This window comes from Eriocheir sinensis, chromosome 53 (genome assembly GCF_024679095.1).
Source record: "Eriocheir sinensis breed Jianghai 21 chromosome 53, ASM2467909v1, whole genome shotgun sequence".
Classification (NCBI taxonomy): domain Eukaryota; kingdom Metazoa; phylum Arthropoda; class Malacostraca; order Decapoda; family Varunidae; genus Eriocheir; species Eriocheir sinensis.
This window is the reverse complement of record NC_066561.1, coordinates 2,225,964-2,253,033: the sequence shown is the minus strand read 5'-3', so window position 1 is coordinate 2,253,033 and position 27,070 is coordinate 2,225,964. Positions and strand designations below refer to the sequence as shown.

General features: G+C 44.0%; 1 protein-coding gene across 2 annotated transcripts in view; it reads left to right on the top strand.

Annotated features, from left to right (window-relative positions):
• Positions 1-6,806: 6,806 nt before the first annotated feature.
• The window catches only part of LOC126983164 (PDF receptor-like), a gene marked incomplete at its 3' end in the record, with an annotated part of 163,530 nt that continues 143,266 nt past the window's right edge, over positions 6,807-27,070 (top strand). Inside the window, 1 exon segment of one of the 2 annotated variants that reach the window (XM_050835655.1) lies at positions 6,807-7,071. 2 annotated transcript variants of the gene reach the window in all.

The window sequence follows — 27,070 nt, the reverse complement described above, 5'->3', positions numbered from 1 at the left end:
CAGGACTTGCCATGTTTAGGTCGATTGACATTTTGTACTAGCATATCGCTGAGTTGCATTGGTCTGTGTCTCATATCCTTGTGTGTCATTGGAACCGTGCACAACAGGCGTTGAAAGCCTCTGCAGTTATTAAACTGAAGCCGTGGCGGACATATAAAGTTACAGTTATTAATAGCAGCGTTGTCCAAACATTTTTCATACATGTGCTGTACCCTTTATCGACTTAGTTCATCGTCCAGTAGTGGCCCAAAACATCGATTATACAGGATTTATTTCTTGAAAGGCCAACCAATCAAATAAAAATGACTTAAATATGTTATCGCTACGATTTGATTAGTACTAGACGATGCATTTTTCAGTGTTGTAATAAAGAGCTATCCACCTCCCCCCTCCCCACCAAAAAATATGAAGCTTTCTCTAAACCCACTGTTAAAAGTAAGGTTGATGTTCACTGATCATCCTCGCCACTCCAGAAACTAGTGACAAGTGTAAGTGTTAGGCCTTCTTCCAGACTTTGTGTTTTGACTCTATAACACATTGCTGAGAAAGAGGGTTATGGCGTTCCAATGCTTTCTTTCCTTGGTCAGTGTACTCATCTTAGACAACTCAGAAACCTAACTAGAAATAAACTCTTGAACTTCTTGCAGTGTTTCCTGAAGACAAATGCGAGTTAACACCTGTACACACAAATCAAAGTTGCCGATTCAAAAAGCCAGGTGACATAAGGGATGAAAAAGCATCTTCTATTTAATTATTACCCTTTGACGTACTCCTTTGACTATTGCCGCATACCCCCCTTTGAACAACATTTAGGAGTGGGTGTACAAGGCTTGGTAAAGAAAAAAAAAAACTAACAAAACAATTAAAAGTTTCCAACCGGGATGACGTAATAGGGTAATTGACGTTTCTAGGAAGAACTTCGCATCTTGCTCTTTCCTAAGTTCTTGCTTCATTGTTTCTCTCAGCACAGTTTGATCTATATGAAGGACGTGGTGTTCCGTCCGGAGTGGGGGGTTTCGTGGTGCAGTGGTTAGCACACTCGGCTCACAACTGAGAGAGCCCGGGTTCGATTCCCGGGCGGAGTGGAAAAATTTGGGCGGCTTTTCCGATACCCAACAGTGAATGGGTACCAGGTATTAATCGGGGGTTGTGTCCTGTCTCTTGGGATCTGTTTCCTTCTCCTATAATTCCTTCCCCTTATGTCTCTCTCCGGCATATGACCACACATGTTGCGCCGACTAAACGAAACTTTTTCCGTCCGGGGTTTGGTCTTTGGCTACATCCGTGTCAGTACAGTTTGATTATAGGGAAGACGTGCTCGTTATCTTTCGCTTGATACTTTTACTTATTTTCATTTGAGTTCGCATGATTTTTTTTATACTGGCAGATCGTGGCTTTTTGGTTTGTCTTTGTTTCTATTTATTTAGCCTCTTTCGGTGTCTAAGTGTAGGTGTGGGTGTGGATGGGTGTTGTGTGTGTGGGGGGGTTTGTGGGTGTGAGTCGCTGGGTGTAGAGGTGTATTGGTGTGTGGGTGTGTGTGTGTGGGTTTGTGGGTTTGTGGATGTGTGGGTGTGAGTCGCTGAGTGTAGAGGTGTGTGGGTGTAGGCGTGGGTGTAAGTGTCCTTTTGCCTCACGTGTCGTCACTCTGTACTTTTTTTCTACATCCCGCCTTCTATCCTGTCCCTATTATACGCCTTTTTATCCCTCTTTCACATTCTTTTTGTTTCTTCTGTACGCCTATTCATCATTTTAGTACACCCTTTTGCTCCCTCAATATTTTTTTTTGCTCTTTTCCTTACACTTCTTTATTCCTTCAATACATTTTTTCGCTTTCTCCATACGCTTTCTCTTCTCATTCCTTCTTCTTTGTTTCTTTTATACGAATCCCATTTTTCTTACACCAATTTTTTCCTTTGTACATCTTTTGTCTGTCATTCCTCCCTTTAATGCTCACTTCCTCCCGGGTCCCTTCTACTCCTTCTTTCGGGAAATAAGACAACATAAGCTAAATAAATGGGAAATATAAGTAGGAAAACACAGCTCTTGTAAAAAATATAAAAGCCAAAACGGAATTATCATTGTATTTGGTCATTCATATTCTTCCTACCAGTAAAGATAATAGGCCGTGGATTTAACTGATATAGGACAAAAGGGCTGTGACAGGGTGGTCTTAGATAAAAAAAAAACATAATCCAAAAACTATTGAAGTTATACACAGTTTCCTTTTGGTCACATCTATTTTCGTACCCCATCGACTCGTATTTCCATATTTCTCGCATTTTCGACCCCCATCTATTTCCGTTCTCAGTATATGTCCGTACTCTCTATTGAAGGTATACACTGTTTCCTTTTGGTCACATCTATTTTCGTACCCCATCTACTCGTATTTCCATATTTCTCGTGTTTCCGTATTTTTGACCCCCATCTATTTCCGTTCTCAGTGTATGTCCGTGCTCTCTATTCTTGTATTCAATCTGTATTTCCCTGCCCCTTCAGTTTTCGTATCCAGTCTACGTATATCCACACCCCTCTTTCAATAATCACCATTTCTATATTTTCGTGCCCCATTTATCTCCGTTCTCAGTCTATTGATCATTATATAAACCGCCTTCCTTTAGTCTTTTCCATTTCCGTACTCCTCGCGCATCACACAGCCCCGCCCTGCCCCGCCCCGCCCCGCCCTTGGACCCCGCACACCTGGGCCTCTCCATAACTCACCTGTATCTGCTGTACCTGCCCCCTCCCCTCACCTGTCCTCCCACCCACCTGCTATTTAGGCGATTGGGTGAGAGTAAAATCGTGTGGGGGTGGGGTGGGAGGTGGTGTGGGTACGGGTGTGGGGGGGTGTATGCGTGGATGTGAGCAAGTGAGTGTATCCTTGCCTCATTCATCTTCCCAGCAACATACCCACTCACTTTTAGGTAATTGGGTATAGGTGTAGGTGAAGGTGTGGGTGTGGGTGCCGGGAGTTGTTTGGGTATTCCTTTCTTCACCAGTCCACTCCTCAACACACGGAGCCCTTCTACCCACTATTTATGTGACTGGGTGCGGTGCGAGTGCAGTTGTTGTGCGTGGTGTGGGCGGTGATATGAGACTGTGTGCTGTTATAGGTGTGGATGCGAGTCTGTGCTGGTATGTTCTAGTTCTTTTTTAAAAGTAAACTTAGGTAAACTTGGGTAATAAAGCCCGTTAGTGGGAATGTAGGTGTGTATGGGTATGGGTGTTTGTATGGGTGCGAATGTGAGTGTGGGTGTAGATGTATCTCGAGGTATAGAATACGCCGTGGGGCGCGTCGCCTCACTCACCCTACGACGCCAAGTCCGGGGGTCCCTCCGGGCAAGTCTCCATGCAGCCTCGTTCCCATTTTGAGTACCTCCTGGCAGGATCTATTGACAAACCACGAACTCCGTGGGCGTCCCCTTGGTCTCCTCCACTCAGGATTGTCTCCTACAGAGACAACCCGATGAGCACGATCAGCTTCAGGGTAACGTGCCACGTGCCCGTATAGCCGGAGTTGGCGTGGACGGACTATGCAGGTAATATATGTCGAATCAGTCTCACGGAGTAGTCGCCGGTCTGACACAAAGTCATTCCAGCGATATCCCATGATTCTGCGTAGACATTTATTACCAAAGGCATCAATCCGCCTCTCCAAGTCCCCATTTAGTGTCCATGTCTCACAGCCATAGAGTAAGACAGGGAGCACAAGGGACTTGAAGATCCAGATCTTTGTTCCTCTGCACAGGTATCGAGAACGCCATATATTCATGCTGAGCGAGTCCATAACACCGTGGGCCTGGCCAATCTGCCGTAAGACTTCTTGGCAAGGCTCACCGTTGTTATGAACTACGCTACCAAGATACGTGAAATTTTCTGAGATCTCAACGTCCTCGCCACACGCATGAACAGACTGTACTGTGTCATCCAGCAAACCTCCAAACACCTGTACCTTGGTCTTGGCCCAGGAGACCTGAAGTTCCAAGGGCTTCGCCTCCTTGTGCAGTCACTCGAGAGACATCACCAAAATCTTCAGCGACTCCGCCATGATTACTGCATCATCGGCAAAAACAAGGTCGGTGACCTTTGTATTGCCAATGGATGCTCCATAATGACTCTGGTCTTCAACTCTACCTAGTTCCCAGTCCATACAAGTGTTGGAAAGTGACGTGGCAGGGACACAGACCTGCCTCATCCCGCATTCCCGGGAAAGAAGCTGGACAAGCCCCCCCTCCACACATCACAGCACTCTCAGTCCCAGAATACAGGCCAGTCAGCAAACCCGTAGTCCTTGCAGGAATCCCACGGAATCGCAGGAGATCCCAGAGTGCCTCGCAATGCTCTGACACAAACGTCTTCTTGAGATCGACATAGGTTGCAAGCATCCCCTGTCGAAACTCACGTCAGCCCTGCACCAGTACACGAAGCGCTAGGATACGGTCAGTTGTTGACTTACCAGGCGGGAACCCAGACTGTTCAGGGCTCTGTACCTTCAGCAGCTTCAAGGGTGCTGACTGCTGAGCACATCGAACCGATTTGAGACTGTCACCTTCTGTACCTCTTCTTAAGGTAGCCTGGTTTAAGGGGACACACTCTTAAGGCAGCCCGGGTGAAGGGGACATACTCTTGACCCCCCCCCCCCCCGCCCCCCCCCCGCAAAAAAAAAAGCATGATGTTGAAAATGTGTATGTGTAAGGGTGGAAATGTTTGTATGGGTGCATGTGAATGGGTGTGGGTGTTGGTGTATCTGAAGAGACTGAAAACACCCCCCTCCTTCCCCCATCCCCCTCCTTTTCTTCCTGCCAACACACCTCACCCGGTTTAAGGGGGAGCACTCGGCACATCTCCCGCGGTTTTACGGGGTGCGGGTGGAGGACCTAAATATGCCGCCGAAGTGTTTGGGGGCCAGAAATTAATTCCCAGACTTTCCCCGCGTTATTTGCCTCGCCATCATCCGTCGGAATTAATTTTGTTATCAGAAAATACTGCACCAGGAAGTCATTGCACGGTGGCCCCCCCCCCCTCTCTCTCTCTCTCTCTCTCTCTCTCTCTCTCTCTCTCTCTCTCTCTCTCTCTCTCTCTCTCTCTCTCCAAAAAGAGGTGTGTGTGAGGGAAGAGATGAATGGCACTGAAGAGAAGAAAAAGTTTAGAGAAGAGAAAGAGAAGAAGAGGGAGGAGAAGGAGGAGGAGGAGGAGGAGGAGGAGGAGGAGGAGGAGGAGGAGGAGCATTAAAGGGGAGGTGAGAGGCGGAAGGAAAAAGAAAAGAAGTAGGAGAGGAAAAATAAGGAGGGGACAGATAGCAGAAAAGATAAATGTCAAGTTAAAGATCGGATAAGGAACAGACATTGAAATGAAAAAAAGCAGAAGCCAGAGTAGGAAGAAGAACGGAAAAGTAGGATCAAAGCAGAGGAGGTGGAAGGCAAGAGGGAGGAGGAAGAGGAGGAGAACGAGGAAAAGGAGAAGAAAGGATAACTAATAAAACAGATAAGTAGCAGAAAGAAGATAGTATGAGAAACGGATATTTAAGTAAAATCAGTAAGAGTAGAAGTAGAAGGAGGAGGAAGAGGAGCGTCGAAGTGGAAATTGGAAGCAGGAGGGAGAAGAAAAGGAAAAGAAAAAGGCGGGGAAAACAGGGAATATTAAAAGTAGTAGGGTAGCAGTAGGGTGAGGAAAAGATTAGAAAGGAAAAAAGCATCGAGAGTGTGAGGGACGTCGAGGAGGAGGTGGGAGGCAGGATGGAGAAGAAAAGGTAAAGAAAAAGGCGGAGAAGACAAGTAGCGAGAAGAGGTAGCAGGGTAGCGGTAGGGTGAGGAAAAGATTAGAAAGGAAAAAAGCATCGAGAGTGTGAGGGACGTCGAAGAGGAGGTGTGAGGCAGAAGTGAGAAGACAAGGAAAAGAAAAAGGCGGAGAAGACAAGTAGCGAGAAGAGGTAGCAGGGTAGCGGTAGGGTGAAGAAAAGATTAGATGGGGAAAAAGAAAACCATCAAGAGTATGAGGGACGTCGAAGAGGAGGTGGGAGGCAGAAGGGAGAAGAAAAGGATAAGGAAAAGGCGGAGAAGACAGGTAATAAAAGAAAGTAGCAGGGTAGCGGTAGGGTGAGGAAAAGATTAGATGGGGAAAAAGAAAACATCAAGAGTATGAGGGACGTCGAAGAGGAGGTGGGAGGCAGGATGGAGAAGAAAAGGAAAAGAAAAAGGCGGAGAAGACAAGTAGCGAGAAGAGGTAGCCGGGTAGCGGTAGGGTGAGGAAAAGATTAGATGGGGAAAAAGAAAACATCAAGAGTATGAGGGACGTCGAAGAGGAGGTGGGAGGCAGAAGGGAGAAGAAAAGGAAAAAAAAACGGCGGAGAAGACAGGGAATAAAAAAAATACCAGGGTAGCGGTAAGATGAGGAAAAGATTAGAAAGGAAAAAAAAAACAGCAAGAGTATGAGGGACGCCGAAGAGGAGATGGGAGGCAGAAGGGAGAAGAGGGGAAAAAGGAGACAGATACATAGCAAAGAAGTGGAGTAACAGGAAAGGGTATGAGAAACGGATGAGGAATGAGGGAAAGTAGAGAGAAAGAAAGGAAAAAGATAAAGAACAAAAGAGTAGAGTAGCAGGATTAAGATGAGGAACAGACAAAGCAAGGAAAAAAGACAGCAATAGGAAGAGAAACAAGACAAGGAGCGTCAAAGTTGAGGTGGGAGGCAGGAGGAGTAGGAGAGGGTCGCGGGAGGAGGCGGAGGCGTTTTAGGCTAGTGGGTGCAGGAGGGGGCGGGAGACGCGCGCGAGGTGAGGGTGCCGCGCGCTGCCAGGCCGGGTCGCGTCACTTTGCGCTCGTGTCTCTCGCGGGATACACTAACAGGCGGTGTCGGCGGAGGGGCGTGAGTCCTGCTAACTTCCTCTCCTTCATTCTCTCATTTGTTGTGTTGTGCCGCGTTCCCGTGTAATGAGCGAAGCAGAGGAATGGTGGTTTTAAGTCGCTGGCGTTTGTGTTTCTAGTTGTGAGAAGTTGTGTTGCAAGTTGTGAGAATACTTCGCTTTGAGTCTGCATTCCCAGCGTGATTTACCTGTCAGGGACGCTAACGAGTAAGGTAAGGCATGCCGTTGTTTTGTTTTATTAGGTGTTGTAGCGCTTGGGTTCTTTTTTTGTTTGAGTTTTTCGTTTAGTTGAAGTTGTGAGAATACTTTGCCTTGAGTTTTCATTGTCCGAGTGATTTACATGCCTCGGACGCTAATGAGAAAGGTGAAAAGTGTTATTGTTTATTGTGTTGTTAGGTTTTCTTAATCTTGGTTCTTGTGTTGCGTGAGGTTCTCATTTTTAGAGTGTTCTAGTTCTTGGTTCATATGTTGCGTGATTTTTTTTGTTTATTGGGTGTTCAAGTTCTTGGTTCTTGTGTTGCGTGATTTTTTTTTATTTATTGGGTGTTCAAGTTCTTGGTTCTTATGTTGCGTGATTTTTTTTATTTATTGGGTGTTCAAGTTCTTGGTTCTTGTGTTGCGTGATTTTTGTTGTTGTTTTATTGGGTGTTCAAGTTCTTGGTTCTTGTGTTGCGTGAGTTTTTTTTATTGGGTGTTCAAGTTCTTGGTTCTTGTGTTGCGTGAGTTTTTTTTATTGGGTGTTCAAGCTCTTGGTTCTTGTGTTGCTAAAGTTTTTTTGTTGGGTGTTCAAGCTCTTGGTTCTTGTGTTGCTTGAGTTTTTTTATTGGGTGCTCAAGTTCTTGGTTATTGTGTTACGTGAGTTTTTTTTATTGGGTGTTCAAGTTCTTGGTTCTTGTGTTGCGTGAGTTTTTTTTTATTAAGTGTTTTAAGTTCTTGGTTATTGTGTTGCGTGAGTTTTTTTTATTTTGTTGAGTGTTTAAGTTGTTGCGTGAGTTTTTTTGATTGAGTGTTCAAGTTCTTGGTTCTTGTGTTGCGTGAGTCTGTTTTATTGTGTGTTCAAGTTCTTGGTTCTTGTGTTGCGTGAATTTTTTTTATAGGGTGTTCAAGTTCTTGGTTCTTGTGTTGCGCGAGTTTTTTTTGTTTTATTGGGTGTTCAAGTTCTTGGTTATTGTGTTGCGTGATTTTTTTAATGGGTGTTCAAGTTCTTGGTTCTTGTGTTGCGCGAGTTTTTTTTTATTGGGTGTTCAAGTTCTTGGTTCTTGTGTTGCTTGAGTTTTTTTATTGGGTGCTCAAGCTCTTGGTTATTGTGTTGCGTGAGTGTTTTGTTTTATTGGGTGTTCAAGTTCTTGGTTCTTGTGTCGCGTGAGTTTTTCGTGGTTTTAAGGGTTAGCTAGTGAGTGTTTTCGGTATTTCGCAGCCTGTTTTGTTAGGTTTTCTAATTCTTTATTTCTTGTGTTGCGTGAGTTTTCGTAGTTTAAGGGTTAGGTAGAAAGGAGTGTCGGTGTCTCCGTCTGCAGTGTTTCCTACCTGTCTTACCTGAGTGATACTGAGGAAGGTAGAAATCGGGTTATTTGTTTGGTGCGTTAGTATTTTTTTTTTTTTTTTTACAACAAAGGAGACAGCTCAAGGACACACAAAAATAGGAAACAATAATAAAAAAAAAAGCCCGCTACTTGCTGCTCCTAAAAAGAATCCAAAGAGGTGGCCGAAAGAGAGGTCACTGTTTCTTGTGTTTTCTTAGTTTCCGTGATCAAGAGTCAATTAGTGAAGGCCTTTTTTTGCTCTTCGGAGTTTTTATGACCTACGTGAACCTACCTGAAATGTTAATGAAGGAGACGAGAAGCTGGAAGATTTAATAAGTGTTTTTCTAGTTATTCTTTTCGTTTTTTTTTCCGTTGTCGAGTTAAGTGGTGAAGATATTTTGCATTGTGGAATTTTCACTGCTCACCTGACCTTACCTGGAGTGTTAATGAAGAAAGTGAGAAAGTAGAAGATTTAGTGTTATTCCACTGGCTTTGTTTTGTTATTTTTTTAATCGGGGTGAAGAGACAAGAGGTTAGGATTTTTTTGCGTTGTGGAATGTTCATTACCTACCTGAGCTTTCCTGGAATGTTAAAGAAGGTGTGAAAGTAGCTGATTTAGTAAGTGTTCTTCTTGTTACGATCCTTTTTTTATGTCATCAAGAGTAGAGTGGTTAAGATTCTGGATGTGTTGTGTGTTTTGTTTTAGTTTTAACCCACCTGAGCACTATTTTAGGGCATTAATGAGGGAGGTAGCAAGGTGAGAACTACTCCAGTCAGGTTGTATTTGTTAGATGTTCTTGCTGAGTAGAGAGGAGAAAACAAAGGGAAGAAAGGAAGGATACGTAGGGAAGGAAGAATGGGAAGATGGTTGAGGACGAGGAGGAGGAGGAAGAGGAGGAGGAGGAAGGAGAAGAGAGAAGAAGGACAGCGTCTTTGTTTTGGTGGTCAGTTGCAACATACACAAAGACAACATTGACAGAATTTTTAGATTGGCTTTCGTCCGCGCGTTACCTGGGGCACTAGTGAACCAGGTGAGCGGTCTGTTGTGGTGGACGCCCTTATATTCTCTCTTCCGTGTGTTTTGTGATTTAGTCAACAAGAGTAAACTTATCGGGGTTCGCCAGTATGTAGTGTTATATATTACCCAGCCACCAGTAAGCCAGGCGAGTGGTCTGCTGTGTTGGATGTCCTTATATTCTCTCTTCCATGTGTTTTGAAGTTAATTTAATCAACAAGAGTCAGATTATTAGGGTTATAGAGTCTGGAGTTTTATATAATACCTGGACACTAACAAGCCTCCGTGATCTAGTGGTTAGTACACTTAACTATGAATCCACGGGCCTGAGTTTGAACTTTGTGGAATGTTCATTGCCTACCTGAGCTTTCCTGGAATGTTATAGAAGGTATGAAAGTAGCTGATTTAGTAAGTGTTCTTCTTGTTTTGATAAATGGGTACCTGGGAAACTGGGGAAGGTAAACTGTGGTAACCCGGATGTGACATTGGCGCTGTGTCTCGGGATTATCGGTTCTCGCCCTTAAAAACTGTGCCTCCGTGCTGACACCCTGCCTGGTCAAACTCTTTCGTCTCTGCCTGTCAGCATCTACCTTTCCTTCCTGCTGGAAATACGCCTTCGTACAGCCTGTGCCTAAGAAGGGTGACCGTTCCAATCCCTCAAACTACCGCCCTATAGCTTTACTTTCCTGTCTATCTAAAGCTTTTGAATCAATTTCTAACCGATAGATTCAAAAGCACCTTTCCACTTCTAACCTTCTATCTGATCGCCAGTATGGGTTCCGCAAGGGGCGTTCTACTGGCGATCTTCTTGCTCTCTTAACTGACTCTTGGTCATCCTCTCTTAGCCGTTTCGGTGAAACTTTCTCAGTTGCGCTAGACATATCGAAAGCCTTCGATAGAGTATTGTACAAGTATTTGCTTTCTAAACTGCCCTCTTTCGGATTCTATCTCTCTCTCTGTTCCTTTATCTCCAGTTTCCTTTCCGGCCGTTCTATCTCTCCTCTAAACCTATCAACAGTGGTGTTCCACAGGGCTCTGTCCTATCACCCACTCTCTTCCTGTTATTCATCAATGACCTTCTTTCCATAACAAACTGTCCTGTCTAATCATACGCCGACGACTCCACTCTGGATTATTCAACTTCTTTCAATAGAAGACCATCACAACAGGTAGTACATAACTCCAGACTGGAGGCTGCAGAACGCTTAACCTCAGACCTTGCTATCATTTCCGATTGGGGCAGAAGGAACCTTGTGTCCTTCAATGCCTCAAAAACTCAATTTCTCCACCTATCAACTCGACACAATCTTCCAAACACCTATCCCCTATTCTTCGACAACACTCAGCTGTCACCTTCAACACTAAACATCCTCGGTCTATCCTTAACTCAAAAATCTCAACTGGAAATTTCACATCTCGTCTCTCGCTAAATCAGCTTCCTCGAGGGTGGGCGTTCTTTATCGTCTCCGCCAGTTCTTCTCCCCCGCACAATTCCTATCCATACAGGGGCCTTGTCCGCCCTTGTATGGAGTATGCATCTCACGTGTGGGGGGGCTCCACTCACACAGCTCTTCTGGACAGAGTGGAGTCTAAGGCTCTTCGTCTCATCAGCTCTCCTCCTCTTCTACCTCTTAAATTCCGTCGCGATATTGCCTTTCTTTCTATCTTCTATCGATATTTTCACGCTGACTGCTCTTCTGAACTTGCTAACTGCATGCCTCCCCCCCTCCTGCGGCCTTGCCTCACACGACTTTCTGATCAAGCTCATCCCTATACTGTCCAAACCCATTATGCAAGAGTTAACCAGCATCTTCACTCTTTCATCCCTCACGCTGGTAAACTCTGGAACAATCTTCCCTAATCTGTATTTCCTCCTTCCTATGACTTGAACTCTTTCAAGAGGAGGGTATCAGGACACCTCTCCTCCCGAAATTGATTTCTCTTTTTGGCCACTCTACTCTGTTTAGGAGCAGTAAGTGGCGGGCTTTTTTTTTCATTATTTTCTTTTTTTTTTGCGCCCTTGCACTGTCTCCTCTGCTGTAAAAAAAAAAAAAAAAGGCTCAAAGGCTGAAAAGACGAAGATGAACACGAAGGTCACGCACAGCTATAGCGTATGCCCCCAACGTTACCCTGCTAACAAGCAAGGGGATAGGATGTGTAGAGTTGGATATTCTTAGTCTCTCATGTTTTTTTCCGGCAAGAGTCACATTGAGAGGATTATAGAGGCCGGATCGAGGAGTGTTGTGTAGTGTTTGAAGTTTTTACAGTCTCTCTCATGTGTTTTGAAGTTTTATTTCGTCAGCGAGTCACATTTAGCTGACTCACCACTCGTGTTCCCCCTCCACCTCTTGGCTTCCTGCCCTACATTTGAAGGCCTCTCCCGCCCCTTCTCTTCTTCCTTACTCATTCTTTCTCTCCTGTCCTCATCCACTTCCTGTCCTCGTCCACTTCCTGGCCCTTCTCTCTTTCTTTTGTTTATTTATCTATTTATTTCCTCTTTACCTTTCTTTTTTTATGTTTTTGTTTTCTTTTTTCCTTCTGCCCCATCTATTTCTTTCTTTCTTTCTTTCTTTCTTTCTTTCTTTCTTTCCTTTGCTTTTTCGTTTCTTCCTTTCCTTTTCTTTCTTTCTTGCTTGACTTTGCTTGTTTTTGTTTTCTTTATTCCTCTGCCCCTCCTAATTCTTTCTTTCATTTTTTTCTTTCTTTCCTTCTTTCCTTTGCTAATTCGTTTCTTCCTTTTCTTTTCTATCTTTCTTGGTTTCCTCTGTTTTATTTCCTTCTTTTCCCTCCTTTTCCTACATACTTGGAGGTCGTAGACGGTTTTGTTGTTCCTTCACTTTGTTTTTGCACGTTTTAATAGTCAGCAAGAGCGAAAGGGAGGAGGAGAGTGATGGAGGAGGAGGAGTTATTAAATCCAGATAACCACTTCGTTTCTCTTTGTCTGCATTGAGGCTACTGAGGCGCAAAGCTATAAGTCACTGTTTTGTTTGACGTTAATCTTCCATGGTTTGTAGTTTTCTGTACCTAGTCAACAAGAGCAGAATGTAAGGAGGGTAATACCTGTGGGTCGTATTAAAAGACATTTCGCCTCCCAAGAACACACATTTACCAAGGATTTCGTAGAAGTTGTGAGCATTTCCAGTAGTAGTTTTATGACCCTGGTGGTAGTTTGCTCCTTCCTCTGTACCCTGAACCTAAAGAAACACTCATTAGAACTCGAATGACCCCCTCTTTGACCTTTAGAAATAGTTGATGTGAGAATTGAAAGTGTCATAATACCAACCACAATCTCACCTCGTTTCCTTTTGATTTTGACTTTGGGCCTTAATGAGAAAGGTGGGGAGGGACTATTTTGTTTGGTTATACTGCTGCTTTCCTCCATTGTAGTTGTATGTCATCAGGAGCAGAATGTAGGGAAGGTTGTAAAATATGGACCACCACCTCGTTTCCCTTTGTTGTGAATTTGGGCACTAGCGAGGAAGGCCAGAAGTGTTTTTTTGGTTATACTGTTGCTATTCTCATCCATGGTTTATAGTTTTATGTACTTAGTCAACAAGAGAAAAATGTGGGAAAGGTTGTAAAATATAGATCCTCACCTCGTTTTCACCCGTCTTGACTTGGTGCATTAGTGAACAAGTTGATGAATGACTGTACTATAAGAGGATATTGTTGCTTCTCTCCGCTGTGGTTCGTAGTTTTCTTTAGTCAGCAAACGTAAAGTGTGAAGAGGGTTACAGAATCTCACCTCGTCTCCTCTTTTGATTTTGGGCACAAGTGATGAAGATATGAAGTGACTGTGTTGTTAGGTATTATTGTTGCTTCCTTCCTCCACGGTTCGTTGTTCTCTATTCAGCAAAAGTAAAGTGTGAAGAGGGTAATTGAATCTCACCACGTTTCCGTTATAGAATCTCACCTTGCCCTCTTTTATTAATATGGGCACTAGCGAAAGAGATAGGAAGTGATATTGTTGCATTTTCTTCATGGCATGTAGATTTCGGTACTTAGTGAACAAAAGCAATATGAGGGAGGGCCTTAAAATATAGATCACTACCTCTTGCTTTTTTTCTTTTACTAACAAAGGTGAGAAATGTTTGATCTGTTTGGGGATTTGTTGCTTCCTGGTGTCTGAAGTAAGCAAGAGTAAAATAAAGAGGATTAAAGACTCTTGACTACACCTGCTCATCTTTACCTGTCACCTGGGGCACCAATGAGCAAGAGTAAAATAAAGAGGATTAAAGACTCTTGATTACACCTGCTCATCTTTACCTATCACCTGGGCACCAATGAGCAAGAGTAAAATAAAGAGGATTAAAGACTCTTGATTACACCTGCTCATCTTTACCTGTCACCTGGGGCACCAATGAGCAAGAGTAAAATAAAGAGGATTAAAGACTCTAGATTACACCTGCTCATCTTTACCATCACCTGGGGCACCAATGAGCAAGAGTAAAATAAAGAGGATTAAAGAGTCTTGATTACACCTGCTCATCTTTACCTATCACCTGGGCACCAATGAGCAAGAGTAAAATAAAGAGGATTAAAGACTCTTGATTACACCTGCTCATCTTTACCATCACCTGAGGCACCAATGAGCAAGTGTAAAATAAAGAGGATTAAAGACTCTTTGATTACACCTGCTCATCTTTACCTATCACCTGGGCACCAATGAGCAAGGTGAGGAGTGCCTATTTAGCGGAGTGTGCCTTCGTACCCAGTTTCTTTGGTGTGTATTTTTTTTTAGTCAGGACATTTTCGGATCTTGTACCTTTCAAAACTCATTTTTCCGAAATTCTGCTTATCCGAACTTCTATTTACCCGAACTTCTATTTACCCGAACTTCTATTTATCCGAACTGCTGTTTATCCGAACTTCTATTTATCTGAGTATCTATATATCCGTACTTCTATTTATCCGAACTTCTGTTTATCCGAACTTCTATTTATCTGAGCATCTATTTTTCCGAACTCCTACTTATCCTAACTTTTATTTATCCCAACCTCTATCATGCCGAACTCCCATCTTTCCAAACTCCCATCTTTCCAAACTCCCATCTTTCCAACCTCCCATCTTTCCAAACTCCCATCTTTCCAAACTCCCATCTTTCCAAACTCCCATCTTTCCGAACTCCCATCTTTCCGAACTCCCATCTTTCCGAACTCCCATCTTTCCGAACTCCCATCTTTCCGAACTCCCATCTTTCCAAACTCCCATCTTTCCGAACTCCCATCTTTCCAAACTCCCATCTTTCCAAACTCCCATCCTTCCGAACTCCCATCCTTCCGAACTCCCATCTTTCCAAACTCCCATCTTTCCAAACTCCCATCTTTCCAAACTCCCATCTTTCCGAACTCCCATCTTTCCAAACTCCCATCTTTCCAAACTCCCATCTTTCCAAACTCCCATCTTTCCAAACTCCCATCTTTCCAAACTCCCATCTTTCCAAACTCCCATCTTTCCAAACTCCCATCTTTCCAAACTCCCATCTTTCCAAACTCCCGTCTTTCCGAACTCCCCTCTTTCCAAACTCCCATCTTTCCGAACTCCCATTTTTCCAAACTCCCATCTTTCCAAACTCCCATCTTTCCGAACTCCCATCTTTCCGAACTCCCATCTTTCCAAACTCCCATCTTTCCAAACTCCCATCTTTCCGAACTCCCATCTTTCCAAACTCCCATCTTTCCAAACTCCCATCTTTCCGAACTCCCATCTTTCCAAACTCCCATCTTTCCAAACTCCCATCTTTCCGAACTCCCATCTTTCCGAACTCCCATCTTTCCAAACTCCCATCTTTCCAAACTCCCATCTTTCCGAACTCCCATCTTTCCAAACTCCCATCTTTCCAAACTCCCATCTTTCCAAACTCCCATCTTTCCAAACTCCCATCTTTCCAAACTCCCATCTTTCCAAACTCCCATCTTTCCAAACTCCCATCTTTCCAAACTCCCATCTTTCCAAACTCCCATCTTTCCGAACTCCCATCTTTCCAAACTCCCATCTTTCCAAACTCCCATCTTTCCAAACTCCCATCTTTCCAAACTCCCATCTTTCCGAACTCCCATCTTTCCGAACTCCCATCTTTCCAAACTCCCATCTTTCCAAACTCCCATCTTTCCGAACTCCCATCTTTCCGAACTCCCATCTTTCCGAACTCCCATCTTTCCAAACTCCCATCTTTCCAAACTCCATCTTTCCGAACTCCCATCTTTCCAAACTCCCATCTTTCCAAACTCCCATCTTTCCAAACTCCCATCTTTCCAAACTCCCATCTTTCCAAACTCCCATCTTTCCAAACTCCCATCTTTCCAAACTCCCATCTTTCCAAACTCCCATCTTTCCAAACTCCCATCTTTCCAAACTCCCTTCTTTCCAAACTCCCATCTTTCCAAACTCCCATCTTTCCAAACTCCCATCTTTCCAAACTCCCATCTTTCCGAACTCCCATCTTTCCGAACTCCCATCTTTCCAAACTCCCATCTTTCCAAACTCCCATCTTTCCGAACTCCCGTCTTTCCAAACTCCCGTCTTTCCAAACTCCCGTCTTTCCGAACTCTTATCTTTCCAAACTCCCATCTTTCCGAACTCCCATCTTTCCAAACTCCCATCTTTCCAAACTCCCATCTTTCCGAACTCCCATCTTTCCAAACTCCCATCTTTCCAAACTCCCATCTTTCCGAACTCCCATCTTTCCGAACTCCCATCTTTCCAAACTCCCATCTTTCCAAACTCCCATCTTTCCGAACTTCCGTCATTCCGAACTCCCATCTTTCCGAACTCCCATCTTTCCAAACTCCCATCTTTCCGAACTCCCATCTTTCCAAACTCCCATCTTTCCAAACTCCCATCTTTCCGAACTTCCGTTATTCCGAACTCCCATCTTTCCGAACTCCCATCTTTCCAAACTCCCATCTTTCCGAACTCCCATCTTTCCAAACTCCCATCTTTCCAAACTCCCATCTTTACAAACTCCCATCTTTCCAAACTCCCATCTTTCCAAACTCCCATCTTTCCAAACTCCCATCTTTCCAAACTCCCATCTTTCCGAACTCCCATCTTTCCAAACTCCCATCTTTCCGAACTCCCATCTTTCCAAACTCCCATCTTTCCAAACTCCCATCTTTCCAAACTCCCATCTTTCCAAACTCCCATCTTTCCAAACTCCCATCTTTCCAAACTCCCATCTTTCCGAACTCCCATCTTTCCGAACTCCCATCTTTCCAAACTCCCATCTTTCCAAACTCCCATCTTTCCGAACTCCCATCTTTCCAAACTCCCCTCTTTCCGAACTCCCATCTTTCCGAACTCCCATCTTTCCGAACTCCCATCTTTCCGAACTTCTATTTTCCAAACTCCCATCTTTCCGAACTCCCATCTTTCCGAACTTCTATTTTCCAAACTCCCATCTTTCCGAACTTCTATTTTCCAAACTCCCATCTTTCCGAACTCCCATCTATCCGAACTCCCATCTTTCCAAACTCCCATCTTTCCAAACTCCCATCTTTCCAAACTCCCATCTTTCCAAACTCCCATCTTTCCAAACTCCCATCTTTCCAAACTCCCATCTTTCCAAACTCCCATCTTTCCAAACTCCCATCTTTCCGAACTCCCATCTTTCCGAACTCCCATCTTTCCAAACTCCCATCTTTCCAAACTCCCATCTTTCCAAACTCCCTTCTTTCCGAACTCCCATCTTTCCGAACTTCCATCTTTCCGAACTCCCATCTTTCCGAACTCCCATCTTTCCAAACTCCCATCTTTCCAAACTCCCATCTTTCCAAACTCCCATCTTTCCGAACTCCCATCTTTCCGAACTCCCATCTTTCCAAACTCCCATCTTTCCAAACTCCCATCTTTCCAAACTCCCATCTTTCCAAACTCCCATCTTTCCAAACTCCCTTCTTTCCGAACTCCCATCTTTCCGAACTCCCATCTTTCCGAACTCCCATCTTTCCGAACTCCCATCTTTCCGAACTCCCATCTTTCCGAACTCCCATCTTTCCAAACTCCCATCTTTCCGAACTCCCATCTTTCCGAACTCCCATCTTTCCAAACTCCCATCTTTCCAAACTCCCATCTTTCCAAACTCCCATCTTTCCGAACTTCCGTTATTCCGAACTCCCATCTTCCTGAATTCCTGTCATTCCGAACTCCCGTCATTTCGAACTCCCATCTTTCCAAACTCCCATCTTTCCAAACTCCCATCTTTCCGAACTTCCGTTATTCCGAACTCCCATCTTCCTGAATTCCTGTCATTCCGAACTCCCGTCATTTCGAACTCCCATCTTTCCAAACTCCCATCTTTCCAAACTCCCATCTTTCCAAACTCCCATCTTTCCAAACTCCCATCTTTCCGAACTCCCATCTTTCCAAACTCCCATCTTTCCGAACTCCCATCTCTCCGAACTCCCATCTTTCCAAACTCCCATCTTTCCAAACTCCCATCTTTCCGAACTTCCGTTATTCCGAACTCCCATCTTCCTGAATTCCTGTCATTCCGAACTCCCGTCATTTCGAACTCCCATCTTTCCAAACTCCCATCTTTCCAAACTCCCATCTTTCCAAACTCCCATCTTTCCAAACTCCCATCTTTCCAAACTCCCATCTTTCCAAACTCCCATCTTTCCAAACTCCCATCTTTCCAAACTCCCTCTTATCATTCGAAGCTACTCCTTTGTATTGTTTGTGGGATCCGTGTTTTCCTGGCTTCTTTAGTTTTGTTTTTCCCATGAACTGCCTCCTGTTGCCTTATGGCTGTTTTTGTTTTGCCCGTGAGCTGCCTCCTTTGTCCTGTGTGTGTGTGTGGGTGTGTGGGTGTGTGTGTGTGTGTGTGGGTGTGTGTGTGTGGGCGCGCGTTTTGCCCACGAGCTGTCTTCTTTATTTATCTATGTTTGTATTTGTTAAATTGCCTCTTAATTCCGTTTATTTGCCGTGTAGTTTTCTTGTCAGGAAGTGGCACAAAGGGTTCGAAGGTATGGACCAGTGCTCACCCTTACCTGTTGTTTGGATTGTTGATGAGCGAGAAAGTGCTTTGTTAATTGGTCTAGTTACTCCTTTTATTCACTGTCAACTCTTTGTGGCAAGCAGGAGTAAAAACAGTGAGGGGTAGAGGGTATCGGCCAACGCTTACATTTTTTTTTTTTTTTTTACGTCTCTGCCTATTGCGCCGGTAGGCTTGCTTGAGGGGCCTGGATGGTATTCGGCCCCAGCCCGTCATGACGCAGGCAATTGTTTATAGTGGCGCCATCTTCTCTGGAGTGTTATCTGGTGTGTTGATGGGCAAGTTTGTGTTTTGTTAAGTGGTCTCCTGTTACTTCTTTTGTTTATTCTCTATTCTTTGTGGCAAGCAGGAGTAAAAACAGTGAGGGGTAGAGGGTATGGGCCAAGGCTTACATTTACCTGTTATCTGGAGTGTTGATAGGCACGTGAGTGTTTTGTTAAGTGGTTTCTTGTTATTCCTTGTGTTTATTCTCTACTCTTTGTGGCAAGCAGGAGTAACAACAGTGAGGGTTATATAATTTAAATCACCGTTTCCACTCGATGTGTTACCGAGGCGACTGTAGTGTTTATGAGTAAGATGGGGAGAGGTTAATTTCTCTTGTTATTCCTTTCCCTTACTGTCTACTCTGTGGTAAGCAGGAATAAAACCAGTAAGGGTTATTGTATTAAAATCGTCGTTTCCACCCTTGATGTGTTGCCGAGGCGAACAGTGTTCATGAGCAAGATTTAATATATTTTTTTAGGTGTTGCCTATAGCGCCGGTAGGTTGTCCTGAGGGGCCGATCCCAGGCTGTTAGTGGCGCAGGCGAATGTTATTTATAGTGGGTTCCGTGATACAGACTCTTGCTTGGTCCATGCTGCCCCCCGGTGATCTATTTGAACAATGTCGCTAAAGTTAGGGTTGGTTGAAGATCTGGGCGGCATGTGGGCAATTTTCCGCCACTCGGCAATGGTTGAAAAATCAGCGTTTCGGTAGGACTCGAACCTAGGTCCGCGGGCTCATCACGCCCGCACGCTGACCACTCGGCCACTGCCTCCGCTATGGGGAAAACATGCATTGATAATGTGTGTTATTATTCCCTTCATTCATTGTCTACACTCTGTGCCAAGCAGGAGTAAACACAGTGAGGGTAATCGTAAATACATCACCGTTTCCACTCTTGATGTGTTACCGAGGCGACTAATGAGGAAGGCAAGATGTGGGTGTTTGATTTGACGGTCTTGCACCTTCTTTTTACCTGTGTCTTATATGCAATTAACGAAAGTGAAGGTTGCTGCGTCTGGCTCACCGCCGCCCGTCTTCGCCTGTCACCTGTAGCCCCTGACGATCAAGGAGGAGCGAGGTGTGAGTCTGATCTTCCCAGGTGAAAAAAAAAGCAAAGTTGATGAACTGCGTCTGAAAGTGAAAACACGACGATCAAAGCAAGGAGAAAGTGTTTTTTTTTATATTCAAGGAAGGAAAGGTGTGGCGTGTGAAGCGATGGAATCAAAATGGAATCAAAACAAGAGCTTAGACCTCATGATGAATAAATAGAACGACTCAAAGACGAAAAAATGGAGATGAAAGACTAAAGCAAGAAGTTATTTAAACCTCGATTTTTGCCTTGTTGAAAGAAGTATGTACCAAGAATATAGATAGATGGATAGATAGATAGATAGACAGATAGACAGAGAGAGAGAGAGAGAGAGAGAGAGAGAGAGAGAGAGAGAGAGAGAGAGAGAGAGAGAGAGAGAGAGAAAAAAAAGGAGTGACAGATGGTTGTTGGGGTGGTGTCTGAATGCGGTAAATCAACACAAAGCAAGGGATGTGTTTGTGTGTTTGTGTGTGTGTGTGTGTGTGTGTGTGTGTGTGTGTGTGTGGATGTGTGGGTGTAGGTGTGTGCATGTGGGTGTGGGTGTCTGGATGTGTTGCTTCATCAGAATAACAAACAGGCAACGAAGGCGTTCTGGGGCGAGGTCAGTGTTGCGAGAGGGAGTGTCAGGGAGCGTGAGTCACCGTGCGTGTCTTCCTTTACACCAAAGCGTCGCCGTTCGTTGTTTGTTGGCCCGAGTCCCGCTGTTGCTCGGGGCTCACTCGCCCGAAGTGTGTGTCTTGCTGCTATTTTAGTCCACCAAAGCAAGGCCTTCTAATAAGCGACTATCATGTCATGTAAATAACCTTCATATTTCATTTTTTTATGAGTATCTCAAACTGATTATCTTTTTGGAGAAAGCCGATGAAAGCTGACTTAATGGTGGCGAATAAATGAAAACAAAAACCGACTGACGGAATGATGATTATCGGCGCCGACCCGAGTGGGAAGGTGACCCGTGACTGGACTGTCAGTTACTCAACACACTGTATCCTCCAAACAGAAATTACAGGACTCAAGGCTTGACGTTACAGGACGCTTAAACTCTGACTTTGCTATCATTACTGAATGGAGCTAAAAGAATTCAGTGTCATTCAACGTCTCAAAATATCAGTTTCTCCACCTGTCAACTCGACACAATCTTCAAAACATCTATCCTTTATTCTTCTCTAACACTCAATCACCCCCTTCTTCTACAATAAACATCCTCTGTCTATCCGTAACGCAATGTCTTAAGGTCCCATCAATTCCCCTCCTCTTACTACCAGTCTTCTATCTTTTATGTTCCGGCGCAATGTTGCATCCTTCTGTCTTGTACTGCATGATATTTTCATGCTGACTGCTCTCCCGAACTTGCTAACTTGCTAACCCGTGACCTCGCTGCACTCCCTTTTCTACTCTCCCTCATCCCAATACTATCCAAGTCCATTATTCAAGAGTTAACCATCACCTTCAATCTTTCATCCATGTGGCTGGTAAACTCTGGAACAGTCTTTCTACGTCTGAATTTCCTCCTTCTTTCGACTTAAATTCTTTCAAGAAGGGAGTAACTAGACACCTCTCCATCTGAAATTGACCCTCTCTTCTGTCCTCTTAAATCTATTAACTTTTACAGGATCAGCCTTTACCGGGCTTTTTAAGTTTTGTTTTGCCCTGGACTGCTTCTTTTACTGTCAAAAAAGGGTTTTGCATTGCAGCATTGCAGCAGCAGTCTCACAAGCCCTTTCAGCCTTACACCACACCCCAGTCACTGTTCAACATTGCTCTTCACTGGTTCTGGATTTCAAACTTGGCCGCCCTTGTGCTCGTTCTGTTTACAATTTCTCTACCTCGAGTGACGTCACTCGCGGCGAGTGTTGCAGTACTGTCTCCGGTGACTCTACCTTCTGGTGGTGGTTGCGGCGGTGGTGGCGGCGGTGGTGGCGGCGGTATTGGAGACTCGCTTTGAGAACCAGAATCTATGTCTCTCGGTCTTCCTTCTTCATGAACGGGAAATTGTCTTTTTTTCACATTAATGTTTTTGTTTTTGGCATAAAGAGAACAACGTCGACCAAAGTGAGCATGTGTAAAGCCTCTCAAAACGAAAGGAAAGCGTGATTGACAAAAAAAGATTGCGAAAAGCAAATTTATATAGCATTGAACGATTACTTGGAAAAAAAAGAATGGTGTGTTAGTTCATTGAAAGCTAAAGGCGAGTTACTTCCTTGCCTGTGCCACGGAGGCCGTGAAGGAGAGAGTAGAGAAAGTCTATATTATATATTGAACATAACCTAAGGTCCTTCCTGAACTAAGCCAGCTGAAGCTCAGCCTTGTTGCCTTGCATGCCATGGCTGGTCCTGAGCCCGGCCGGGATTCCAACCCTTGAGTGTAAGGAGCTTTGTCTCTCGTGATGGCAATGATACTTCTGCCTAGGGAAGAACTTTGCCTCTTTGTTGAGGGCATGTTGAGGTATGCTTTGAGTCTCTGTTGAGGAGGACCTTGCCCTTATTTGGAGGAGGACTTTAGCCCTGCACACTGAAGGGGATTGTGGCTCTTTGGCGTGACTGGCCGCGTCTCCACGCACCTGCCGCCCCAGGCGGTGTCTGTGTCCCCTGGCCCTTGTGCCTGTGGGTGAAATAGTATTTATTAGTGTCCTTAACCTAAGTTTTTACTTGAACTAAACCTTATTCTAATTATTAGTTTAACTTATAGGGGGGAAGAGGGGGGGTGGGGTAGCGGACGGGTGTGCGGGGTAGAGTACTGGAACACTGAAGTCCAGTTACTTGCCTCCACCCTGCACGCCCCCAGCTTACCTGCCGCCTCAGGTGGTCTCCGCGCCGGCCGGTCCCCGGCAGCTGCAGCCTCGCCGCCCTGCACGGGGCGCCGGACGGCCCGTGGAGCAGGACGCAGGAAAGCAAAAGGGTATTTGTCCTTTGATGAATAGTGGCTCGTTGGGAAGAAAGACAGATGGCACAAGGGGGCGTGAGGCATGGAGCAGGGGAGGGGGGTTACGGGGGTTACGATGGGGGGGGTATGGGAGGGTGCCGGTGTGGCGTCGTATTCCGTCCCTTAGTCGAGTTTTCTCTAAATTGAACTTCGCATGCGCGGACTTTATTATTTTGTCCATTTCATTCACTGCACTGTCTTTTAATAGCTTATAACAAACTTACTTTTGATCTAATTTTCATGAAAACAAATGGCCAAATTCCAGGCTGCCATGAGCCCGTAGCTCAGCCACTATTGCATGGAGAGTTTCCCGTAAACCTGATCTTCAATCAGAAGAAAACTCTGAGGAGACAGAAGGACAATAATAAGATCAAAGGTTAGCTTAGTATAAGCTATTAAAAGGCAGTGCAGTGAATGAAATGGACAAAATAGCAAAGTCCGCGCATGCTCAGTACATTTTGGACAAAATTCGACAAAGGGACGGAATGCGACGACACACCGGAACAGTGATGGCAGAGGGGGGCGGGGGGGGTGGGAGCAAGGGAGGGGGGAGTATGTGAGGGTGCCGGAACACTTGTCCGCTTACATGCCTTCAGGGAATGTCTTGTTGAAAGTTTTAATGTGATCAGGGGAAGGGACAGACTGAAATGTGATTAAATTAGGAGGGAAAAGTAAAAGTGGCTATAGGTGGAGGTATGGTGAGGAGGGCGGGAGAGGAATAATGAGATGGGACAAGTGGTGGCGATGTGGGTGGGGAGAAGGTGGTGAAGGTGGGCGGAGGTGGAGGGCGGACGATGGAATACAAAGAAAAAAACAGTAGATAAAATTGCTTAACGTTATTGGGTAGGCGGTGGTTGAGTGGTAGCGTGCTGGGCCCACATTCACCCCACGCTACCACCTCGGATTTTTCAGTCACCGCCGAGTGGTTTAAAACTACCCACATTCTGTCCTGAAGACCACCCATCAACCCGGACTCTAGAGGAAACCGTCCAAGTGAATCAAGGAGGAGTTCCGGGGGGCAGCATGAGCCAAGAGAAGATGGCGCCACTATAAACACTTGCCTGCGCCATGACGGGCTGGGGCCGAATACCAACCAGGACTCTCAAACAAGCCTACTGGCGCTATAGGCACAGACGTAAAAAAAAAGTTACCGAGGGACGAGATACGCCTCTGACCATGAATGCTTAATTTCCTGCTTCCTGCTTCCGATAAAATCCAATAAAAACTGACGGATTGAATTATAGCGGCCATCTTAAAAAAAGATAATTGCATGTTGGCCAATGAGGGGGTGATACGTCATCTATGGAGTACTCTGTGTAATCATTTCTAATCTTTCTTATTATTTTTCTCACTTTAATCACTATTGGCTCTGCCCTGAAGAAACACGAGCAGAGCAAGTCTTCATGCAGTTACAGCTTCACTTTTATTTCGTCGAGGTGAGGAGTTCGAGGAATCACTCCAAGACCCATATATTTCAAACATTTCTGGTCTTACACACACACACACACACACACACACACACACGGCCCGGTAGTTACACGGCCCGGTAGTTCAGTGGATAGAGCGTCTGCCTCACAACCAGAAGGACCGGGGTTCGATACCCCGGCCGGGTGAAGATAAGTTGGGTTTATCTTCTTTCACGTGTAGCCCCTGTTCACCTAGCAGTGATACGCGACGTCAGGCGAGGAGTTGTGACCTCGTTGTCGCGGTGTGTTGTGTGTGAGTGGTCTCAGTCCTACCCAAAGATCGGTACTATGAGCTCTGTGCTCTTCTGTAGGGGAACGGCTGGCTGTCTCGAGAGAGACCCGCAGCAGACCAAGAGGTGAATTACACACACACACACACACATATACACATTTGATAAGGCTTTCGTAGAGGTTGTTGTGGGTTTTTCCATGGGTAGTTTTATGGGTCTAGTGATAATATGACAAGGCTTCTGTGCCATGAACGTGAAAAACACACATGAGAACCCGACTGATCTCCTTTGTGACCTTTTGGAAGATCTGTTGTGTGCGCCGAAAGCGTCTGAGAATACGGTCCGAGGAGCATATCCACCTGTTGACGACTCTTTATTTTTACCCCTCAAGACCTTGGAATGGAAGACTATCAAATCCTCCCTAACCATCGCAACCACCTTCCTCTTGACGCTGTTATGTCGGGTTACAAAGCAAGGCCGTCCAGGTAGTGGCTTCAGGTCGTATTCCCGTCTTTTAACAATACATTTTGCCTCGAACGTGATTGAAACGGGAAGAATACAAAAAGAAATGCACATACAGAAATGTTTTGGGGGACTGAGGTAGCCGTACAAATTTAGACCAAGTTGATTATGGTATTTATATAAACTTTTACCTTGCAACGCCTTGAAATGGAAATAGAACAAGTTTTGATAATGCCACAGACGATTGGAAATATAACGAGTTTGCATTATGTTACAGACGGAAATATAACAAGCTTTCGTAATGTTAGACAAATGGAAATATTACAAGTTTTCATAATGTTACAGACAGTTTGGAATATAATAAGTCTTGATTATGTTACAGGCAGTTGGAAATATAACAAGTTTTCATAATGTTACAGACAGAAATATAACAAGTTTTCACAATGTTACAGACAAAAATATAACAAGTTTTCATAATGTTACAGACAGAAATATAACAAGTTTTCATAATGTTACAGACAGAAATATAACAAGTTTTCATAATGTTACAGACAGAAATATAACAAGTTTTCATAATGTTACAGACAGAAATATAACAAGTTTTCATAATGTTACAGACTGAAATATAACTGGTTTTCATAATGTTACAGACAGAAATATAACAGGTTTTCATAATGTTACAGACAGAAATATAACAAGTTTTCATAATGTTACAGACAGAAATATAACAAGTTTTCATAATGTTACAAACAGAAATATAACAGGTTTTCATAATGTTACAGACAGAAATATAACAAGTTTTCACAATGTTATAGACAGTTTGGAATATAGTAAATTTTGATCATGTTACAGACAGATAGAAATATAACAAGTGTTCATAATGTTATACACACAATTTCTTTCCAATTCGTACAGTTATGAACTTTTGAGGCATCCACAAGGAGTCACATTCACATGTTTACATTAATTACTATCTGTTTGCTTCCATTACCATTATAAAAAAAATATACCGTCTTGATAAAGTTACATACATTTTCCTTCCAGTTTGTCCAAGTGTGTAGTTTGAAACATCTACACTTAGTCATATCAACTTGTTTACGTTAATTATCATCTTTTTAATTCGCATCATCACGAAAAACAAAAACAACGTCCTCATAATATTAGCGATAGTTCCTTTACACTTTATTCAAGTATCAATTTGTATTCACCTGTTTACAGTAATTATCGTTTATCCACCTTGCAACACCTAGAAATATACATAAAAGTTTATATAGCTAGATATCTTTTCAGTTTGTTCAAGTGTACAGTCTCAGGTATCCACATACATTCTCAGTCACCTGTTCACATTAATTATATACTATTTTTTTTTTTACTTTGCATTACTATGAAATCGAAATATAACAAGTCTTCATTCATTTTGGGAGCGGCGAGTAGCGGTTTTTTTTTTGTACTCTTTTTGTTGCCGTTTCCTTTGATGTAAAAAAAAAATACAGATATTCTCCTTCCAGGTAGTCCTAATATGGGGGCTGAGGCACTCACAGTCATATTCACCTGTTTGCCTTAATTGGATATACAGTTTTTTCCTTACATTGCCATAAATAATAAAAAAAACATGAAGGCGTTATGCATCTATAGACATCTCCCTCTCAGTTTATCTCGGTAGGGCGTCTGAGTCATCAACATTGGTTCATATTCACCTGTTTGCCTTAATTGGATATACAGTTTTTACCTTATATTGCCATAAATAATAAAAAATAAAAACATGAAGGCGTTATGCAGCTATAGACATCTCCCTCTCAGTTTATCTCGGTAGGGCGTCTGAGGCATCTACATTGGTTCATATTCACCTGTTTGCCTTAATTGGATATACAGTTTTTACCTTACATTGCCATAAATAATAATAAAAAAACATGAAGGCGTTATGCAGCTATCTCCCTCTCAGTTTATCTCGGTAGGGCGTCTGAGGCATCTACATTAGTTCATATTCACCTGTTTACCTTAATGCGAAATCGTTTTTACCTTGCATTACCTTTAAATAGTGATGTCACCCGTTTTCATGCAGTTACCGACACTTCCGTCCCTGTTTGTCCAATATAATGAGTCATCCACGCAGTCATTTTCATGCCTTTGTTCGTGCTAGTCTATGGTTCTCGCCTCGCATCATCAGCTTGAAACGTGTAAGGAACAAGTTAACATGCAGGCAATGACAGTTTCCTTTTAGCTCGTTCAGTATTTACGTCAAAA